This window comes from Rattus norvegicus, chromosome 1 (genome assembly GCF_021556685.1).
Source record: "Rattus norvegicus strain SHRSP/BbbUtx chromosome 1, alternate assembly SHRSP_T2T, whole genome shotgun sequence".
Lineage (NCBI taxonomy): Eukaryota > Metazoa > Chordata > Mammalia > Rodentia > Muridae > Rattus > Rattus norvegicus.
Window position 1 is genome coordinate 92642501 of NC_141534.1, and position 7644 is coordinate 92650144.

At 44.9% G+C, this 7644-nt stretch overlaps 1 pseudogene across 1 annotated transcript; it reads right to left on the minus strand.

The window, feature by feature from the left end:
* Positions 1–2519: 2519 nt before the first annotated feature.
* Cyp2s1-ps1 (cytochrome P450, family 2, subfamily s, polypeptide 1, pseudogene 1) lies at positions 2520–4142 on the minus strand (annotated as a pseudogene). The gene is given in 2 exon segments (NR_176820.1): positions 2520–3958; positions 4047–4142. The product of NR_176820.1 is annotated as a cytochrome P450, family 2, subfamily s, polypeptide 1, pseudogene 1 (transcript).
* Between the last annotated feature and the right edge of the window lie 3502 nt (positions 4143–7644).

A 7644-nucleotide genomic window follows, 5' to 3' on the forward strand; every position in this document is an offset into this window, starting at 1 on the left:
AAAAAAGGGAATTGACTCTGAACAGCAGAGTAGAAAAGGGCACTTAATGAGTACACTACAAAAACATGGGTACACTAGGATCGCCAGTTATCTCATTTCTTTTCTTTTTTTCGGATTTATTTACTTATTATATTTAAGTACGCTGTAGCTGTCTTCAGATACACCAGAAGAGAGCATTAGAAACGGGAATGTTGGTATTCTAAGCTCCACCCTCACAGCTACCTGGCAACAGCCAGATATGCTCCGCCCCACAGTTGCCTGGCAACAGCCATGTAAGCCTGACTATAAAAGGGGCTGCTTGCCCCCTCCTCTCTCTCTTGCTCTTTGCTCATCTCTGCTCTCTTGCCCTCTTCCCCTTCGTCCCTTCTCTCCCCATACCCCCTTCCCTCCATGTGCCCATGGCTGGCCTCCTTTACTTCTCCCCTCATCTCCTCCTCTTCTCTCATTAAACCTCTCCACATGGAATCATGTTGGTTTGGTGTGCTGAGATTTAAACCCCAACAGTTGCTGGGAATTAAACCCAGGACCTCTGGAAGAGCAGTCAGTGCTCTTAACCACTGAACCATCTCTCCAGCCCCTCATTTTCAATGTAGGGGAAAAGCTTATCATGAGAGAGAGAAAAGAGGAAAAAAAGAATGGGCTGTTACTGTGGAATGACAGTGACGTCACTATCGTTGGATAGTTAACCAGTGTCCCTCTGTTCTACAGTGTGAACCAAGGAGATGTGGAGACACTCTTCCAATATGTCAGTTCTACTTTTATCCATCTTGGATGGACAACAGCTAGCAGCAACCCTCTAATATCTGGCTCTCACTCAGGTCCAGGAAGTGCTCAGGTCTAGGGTGTCAATTTCTCTTGTCTAATTATTTACAGTGTTCTATCCTTTAAGCCTCAGCTCTCTGCCCCCACTTCACTACTGTGTGTGTGTGTGTGTGTGTGTGTGTGTGTGTGTGTGTGTGTGTGTGTGTGTATGTGGTGGGGAACAGGTTTGGGAGTCTGCACATGCCACACACAGAAGTGGGGGCCAGAAGACGTCAGGAATCAATTCTCACCTTCTACCACGTACCAGGTCCTGGGGACACTTAGGTCGCCAGGCTTGGTGGCAAGTGTCTTTACCCAGAGCCGCTTTCTCTTCATGCTTCTTGTTGCTGCCCTGCTCTCCCTTCAGTCGATAAGTTGCTCAGCTGAACAACTTTGCCTTAGCTGCTATTTCTTCTGCCACTGTCTCTGCTGTCTGTCCACCACCTCTGTTGCCCTTATTCTGTCACCAGAACCACAGTTTCTACTCTTCTGCAGCTGTCAATGCTGCTAGCTGCTTTGTGGCTTCGCTGCCTCTCCATCCACCAGCCTGTGGGCCGCTCAGTCACCATTATCTCTTGGGGTATCAGCTACACCCGATTCCATTAATGACAAAACCAAAAGTAGGCAAGAGGGGCTAGGAATTTAGCTCAGTTGGAAGAGAGCTTGGCTGGCGTGCACAAGCCCTGACCTTGATCCTCAGCATCAGTAAATGGAGTGTGTTGGTACTATCTGTAATCCCAGCACTTGGGAAGCTGAGGCACGGCTTCAGTGAGTATGAGCCCTGTCTGGCCTCCACTGCAGGATCCTATATAAAAAGCCAAACCAAACCAAACTATAACAACAAAAACAAGAGGGTGTGCAGTGAGAGAGGCCTGGGTAAAGGGGTAGAGTCTATTATAGCATCAGCTTCTTAGTATGAAGACAACTCGGTGCCCTTAATGTAGCTGTTACTGAAATACCTTTGTAAAAACCTGTTTCCAACAGTGGATCTGTTCTCTGGTCACTGTCTTTCCCACGGAGAGACTCACCTTCTCAGGAGATTGTGAAATTCAGGATAGGTAACTAGTTATTATGTGTTACAAGGTTTCACATTTTAAAATGCCAACTTGCCTTTATTTAATGAGCATTAATGTTTGCCTACATATAAATTTGTGTAGCACTTAATGTACCTGATGACCTTGGGAGGCCAGAAGAGGGCACTGATCTCCTAGAATTGGAACTACAGACCATATGTGTTCTGGAATCAAGCCCCAGTTCTCTAGAAGAGTAGCCACTGACTCATTTCTCCAGCTCAAGAGTTTGCATTGTTAATTATGGTGCAAGTAGACTATTTTTTTCCTTTCTTGCTTTGTCAAAATACTTTTATTAGCATTCTGTAGTTTAAACTTTTAAAATTATTTTTAATGGTCTTATGGTGGGAGGGGTAAGGGAATTTTTTAGAATTTCAAGGAAATACCAAGAGGAGTGGGGGATACAGGTTTATCGGGTAAATGATAATTTCCTATTTATTGGAACCCAAGACCTGCGTTTTGCTCCCTGACACCTTACGTCCTAAAGGTGGCATATTCTAGTTATCCTCTAACAGATAGCTCTGTTTGAACAGCAGGACAATTTATTTCTCAATAGAGACTAGAGGGCTTCTAGATGGAGAGGTGCTCATGGAAGATCATAGAAGTGACTTCTTTACTGAAAAAAAAAAAAAAAACCCAGACAGGAAATGGTTTTTAGGAATGCTTTTATTTGGAAACTTATATTGGTCAGGATTTAACACACTTAACATTTTCCTGCTAAAACAATTTTACTATCAAAATTAAATGGCTGTCTCCCCCTCACAAAACATAAAAGCTACAGAGAACCTAACCGAAAAACTCAAAAAGTCAACAGAACTTCTCCTTCCACTAATCCTTGGGTAGTTATGAATCATTTTTATCTTATATATTTGGTGATTTTGGTCCAAAGTTTTATGGATTTCTAGGATGTGCTTCTGCCTCCCCACCTATCAGATTGGCTTCCTCTATTGTCACTTCTTGACGCCCTGTGGTTTGCACTGCTCTAGGGATCACATGGAGGCACCCCCTTTCCAAACTAGGGGGAGCCCAAGTTCTTGTATTCCAAGGCAATGGTGACGACGTAGGAAGTTTGGGCTTCCTATCTATCACAGGAGATGCAATTATTACCATGGTGACTACTTCCATTAGGACTGGAAAGTGGGGCCCTTTGTGCAGGGGGAGCACTGGTCTCAAAAAACTTCTGTAGTAAACTCAACCTGAGATGATCTAAATAGTCACCACTGCAAACATGTCCATATCTATCACTATAACCTCTTGATGGGCAGTCATCACCACCACACAGACCCAGACAATCAGAATGGCAGTATAGCTGCTTGGTGGCAGTGTATAATCTCTTTTATCACTAGAACTCGATCACTGACTAGAAGTCTTTGGTAGACTACAGTCAACTGGCAACAAACAAAAGTCTCTGTAATACAGTGGGTTACTTGGTGCTGTGCTTCCATAACTATGTCTTCTAATGTGATACAGAGGGCACTGATCTAGAAGGACAAACCCAACCTCAAGGTGCTGGCTCTTTTTACTGGAAACTGCCCTCTTGGAAGAACTCATCCTAATATTTTGTGGAGGAGCTGCCATTAGCCACGTATGTGGGAAGCCTCCTACTTCTTCTTCCACGTCGTCTTCTTCTCCTTCTTCCACCTCTGGGAGGGCCAGTGCATCTGGGAGGAGGTGGTGGTCCAAGTCTGCCACCCCCAAAAGCTGCATTGGTGGCATGGTTGGCTTTTCCTTGCTCCACTCTAGCTTTCCCGTCAGAGAGCTTTCCATGAACATCTCCTGCTGCACCCGCACCCTTAACACCTGCGGGGTTTTGAAAGGCCGCACCATTATTGCATCTTCTTCGTGATTGGTTGGTTTCATGATCTTTCTTCAAAATGGCATCCACTATTTGCCCGTATTTCATAAACAGGGCTCTAAGGATTTTCTGCTTGAGTTCTCTACTAAGCTCACTAATGAGGAGCTTTTTTGGGCGGTTTGCTTCGGTCATTTTTTTTTTTTTCTCTCCTCAAACTACCGAGAACAGGCGGCACTGTCCTGATGGGTCTTGAGCGCTTGCAGCTCTCGGCTTGTAAGATGGCTACCAAGTCCTAGAAAGGACAAGAAAGAAAAAAGCCATCAGGACCACTGTACAACCCACTAACCGTGAAAGGAAAGCAGTATTTGTTTGGCACTTACCTCTGCTGCTCGACCCTCTGGGCCACTCTTCCTCCTCTGGTGCTCTAACCGTGGTTTGAAGCCTAGCTGCGAGGATTCCACCTCACGGAACCTCGGCGTAACGGTGGCAGAATCGTTAGAACATCACTTCCGCTGCCTTCGAACAAGTACTTCCGGTGGTTGGGGGTTGTGGAGTGGTTGCTCTAAACTGGCCTTGTCATCCCCCAACCAGCCTCTAGATGGCGCAGTCACCCCAGAACCTTGGGGAATACAAGAAGTCAGTTTTGAGATAGACTCAAAGATTTGAGGTGGTGTCTGAGTTGGAATCCCGATTCCAGCAAGTACAATTTGTAGGATTCTGGTTAAATGGCTACACCCGCTGTAGGGATCACATGAAAGACACCTCCTTTCCAAACTAGGGGGAGCCCGAACTCTGCTGCTCGACACTCTGGGCCACTCTTGCTCCTCTGATGCTCTAAAAGGATTCCACCTCATGGAATCTTGGCGTAATGGAGGCAGAATCGTTAAAACATCACTTCTGCTGCCTCCGAACAAGTACTTCTGGTGGTTGGGGGTTGTGGATAGTTTTACGTCAACGTGACACAGGCAAGAGTTTCTGGAAAAAGGGGGACCTCAATTGAGAAAATGTTCTCGTAAGATAAGATGTGGGGTATTTCCTAAATTAGTCATTGATGGGGTCAGGGCCCAGCCCCTTATGGGTGGGGCCATCCCTAGGCTGGTGGTCTTGGATTCTATAAGAAAGCAGGCTGGGAAAGTCATGGGGAGCAAGCCAGTAAGTAGCATTCCTTCATGGCCTCTGCATTTGCTCCTGCCTTCAGGTTCCTGCCCTGTGTGAGTTCCTGTCCTGCCTTCCTTTGATGATGAACAGCGATGTGGAAGTACAAACCAAATAAACCCTTTACTTCCCAAGTTGCTTTGGGTCATGATGTTTTACCATAGCAATAGTAACCCCTAAGACACCACTTTATATTTGGGATGTTTTTATAAACTGAGTTATTATTATTATTTTTTTTAATTAACTTTCTTTCTTTTTGGTTCTTTTTTTCGGAGCTGGGGACCGAACCCAGGGCCTTGCGCTTCCTAGGCAAGCGCTCTACCACTGAGCTAAATCCCCAACTCCAAACTGAGTTATTATTATTATTGTTGTTGTTATTATTATTATTAATTTTAACTGTAAATTTTTTTTAGAGTAATATGTGTGGAACTCAGTCTTACTTGCAAGGCTAGCCCTTTACCACTGTGCTATCTCTCTCTCTTTTTTTTTCTTTTCTTTTTCCGGAGCTGGGGACCGAACCCAGGGCCTTGCGCTTGCTAGGCAAGCACTCTACCATTGAGCTAAATCCCCAACCAACTGTGCTATATCTCAATTGGCCTTGAAATTCTAATTCTTCTCTCTTAGCCTCTGGAATGCTGGAATTACAGGCCTGTGATCATGGTTTCTGGTTGCTGGTTGCTGGTTCTGTAAACTCTTCTAGCTTCCATTTTTCTTTTTTAAATGTATTTTCAGGCATGGTGGCAATTCTTGCATATGTTGCCTAGGTTGGCCTTGAACTTACAGCCCTCTCTTCTTAGTATCACAAATTGCTGGGATTACAGCCTGGAGATATTTCTTTGTAAATAACACGCCATCATGAGGACATAGTGTGATGTTTTAAGTAAAGCACTCACTACATGTGTGCGTTATTTCCATTTCTGTCATTGTAAGAAAATACCTGAAGCCTGGGAAGACTGCTCAGTGGGCCAGTGTGAGATCCGAGTTCACAACCCAGAACTCACACAAAGAAGCCAAGTGGGTGTGGCATCCTTTCTGTAATCCCAGTTCCTGAGACAGAAGACCCTTGGAGAGAGCTGGCTGGCCAGAGCAGCTGAAACATTGACCACCTCTAAGTTCAGTGAGAGTCCCTAGTGACCCGCCCCCAACATACATGTGTACTCACACATGTGAAAACCCATAGGCGTGTGCACCACATACACATACACAGGCAAATAAAAGAAAGTACCTGAGCTCATTGACTAATGAAGGGAAACGGTCTACTTGGTTCAAGGTTGTAGAGATTGTGATCCACTATTGGACAGACTCATAGCTGAGTGACAGTGGCGGGGTATTGTCTGTGGCAGGACAAACTGCTCAACTCATGGACAGGAAGCACGTAAAAAGAATAGGAAGGGCATTTTGTTCCAGAATCATCCTGTTCCAGAGGGCATATTCCCAAAGATCTAAAGCCCTCCCTCTGTGATTTGTCTTCCAAAGGCCCTAGTATTTCCCAATGGCGCCACCTTGTGGACCATACTTTTAACAGACACAAGTCTTTGGCTAGATATCTCAGATCCAGACCAGCAACTCAGCTTACTACAAATAGCAACTTATCAATACTAAACTATTAAGAAGCTAAAACTCATATTTTTGAAAAGCTATTATATATCAAGCACATAATACTTCCAAGTCTCACATAACACAGCAAGGTGGATGAAGTAACAGTGTCTGTATATTATTAGGGACTTGGGCTAGGGAGAATAAAGAAACCTGCCAGAAGTTACACCTTTGAGATTAAACCCAGGAAACTACCTTCTTTTTAGATTTATTTGTGGGCTGGAGAGAAAGCTCGGAGGTTAAGAGCACCGACTGCTCTTCCAAAGGTCATGAGTTGGGGTTGGGGATTTAGCTCAGTGGTAGAGCCCTGGGTTTGGTCCCCAGCTCCGAAAAACAACAACAACAACAACAACAACAACAACAACAACAACAACAACAACAACAACAGCCCAAAAAACAAAAAACAAAGGTCATGAGTTCAATTCCCAGCAACCACATGGTGACTCACAACCATCTGTAATTGGATCCAATGTCCTCTTCTGGTGTGTCAAGGACAGCATGCTCATACACATAAAATAAAAAAAACCTTTAAAATTTTATTTATTTAGAGTGTGAGTACTTGCCTGAGAGACCAGAAGAGGGTTTCAGATCCCCTGGATCTAGAATTATAGATAATTGTGAGCCATCAAGTGGATGCTGGGAATTCAACCTGGGACCTCTGGAAGAAGTGTGCTCTTAACCATGGAGCCATCCCTCCTCCCTTCAGGAGCCTATAGTTCTATAGCTTATAATTACTATGATGCCAGATCAAATTCTTCACCTTTCTAGATCATGCTGCACACTCCAGCTTTAAGTTGCCTCTGCTTGAGGAATTTTCCTAGACTGAAATGGAAGATTCAAGAAGCCTTAAGCTTGGAAACCCAGCAGCTGGGAGGCTGAGGCAATTGAATCACAGGATCAAGGCCAGTCTGGGTTACCTAGTGAGACCCGTGTCAAAGCAACACCAGGACTCAAGACCGTAAGATGGTTGCCTGGGAAGCACAAGGATCCAGAATTGACATGAATATCCAGGAAAAAATGCCCACCGTGGTCTCACATGCTTATAATCTCAGCACCTGGGAGGCAGGGACACACTTGTCCCTGTGACTTGCTTGCCAACCTAACAAATGGGCAAGCTCCAGGCCAGTGAAAGACCCTATCTCATAAACATGGCGGCAGGACAGTGAATGGTCTAGTGGAAGAGGTGCTTGCTGCCAAGCTGGAAGCCATAAATAAGTTCAATCCCCT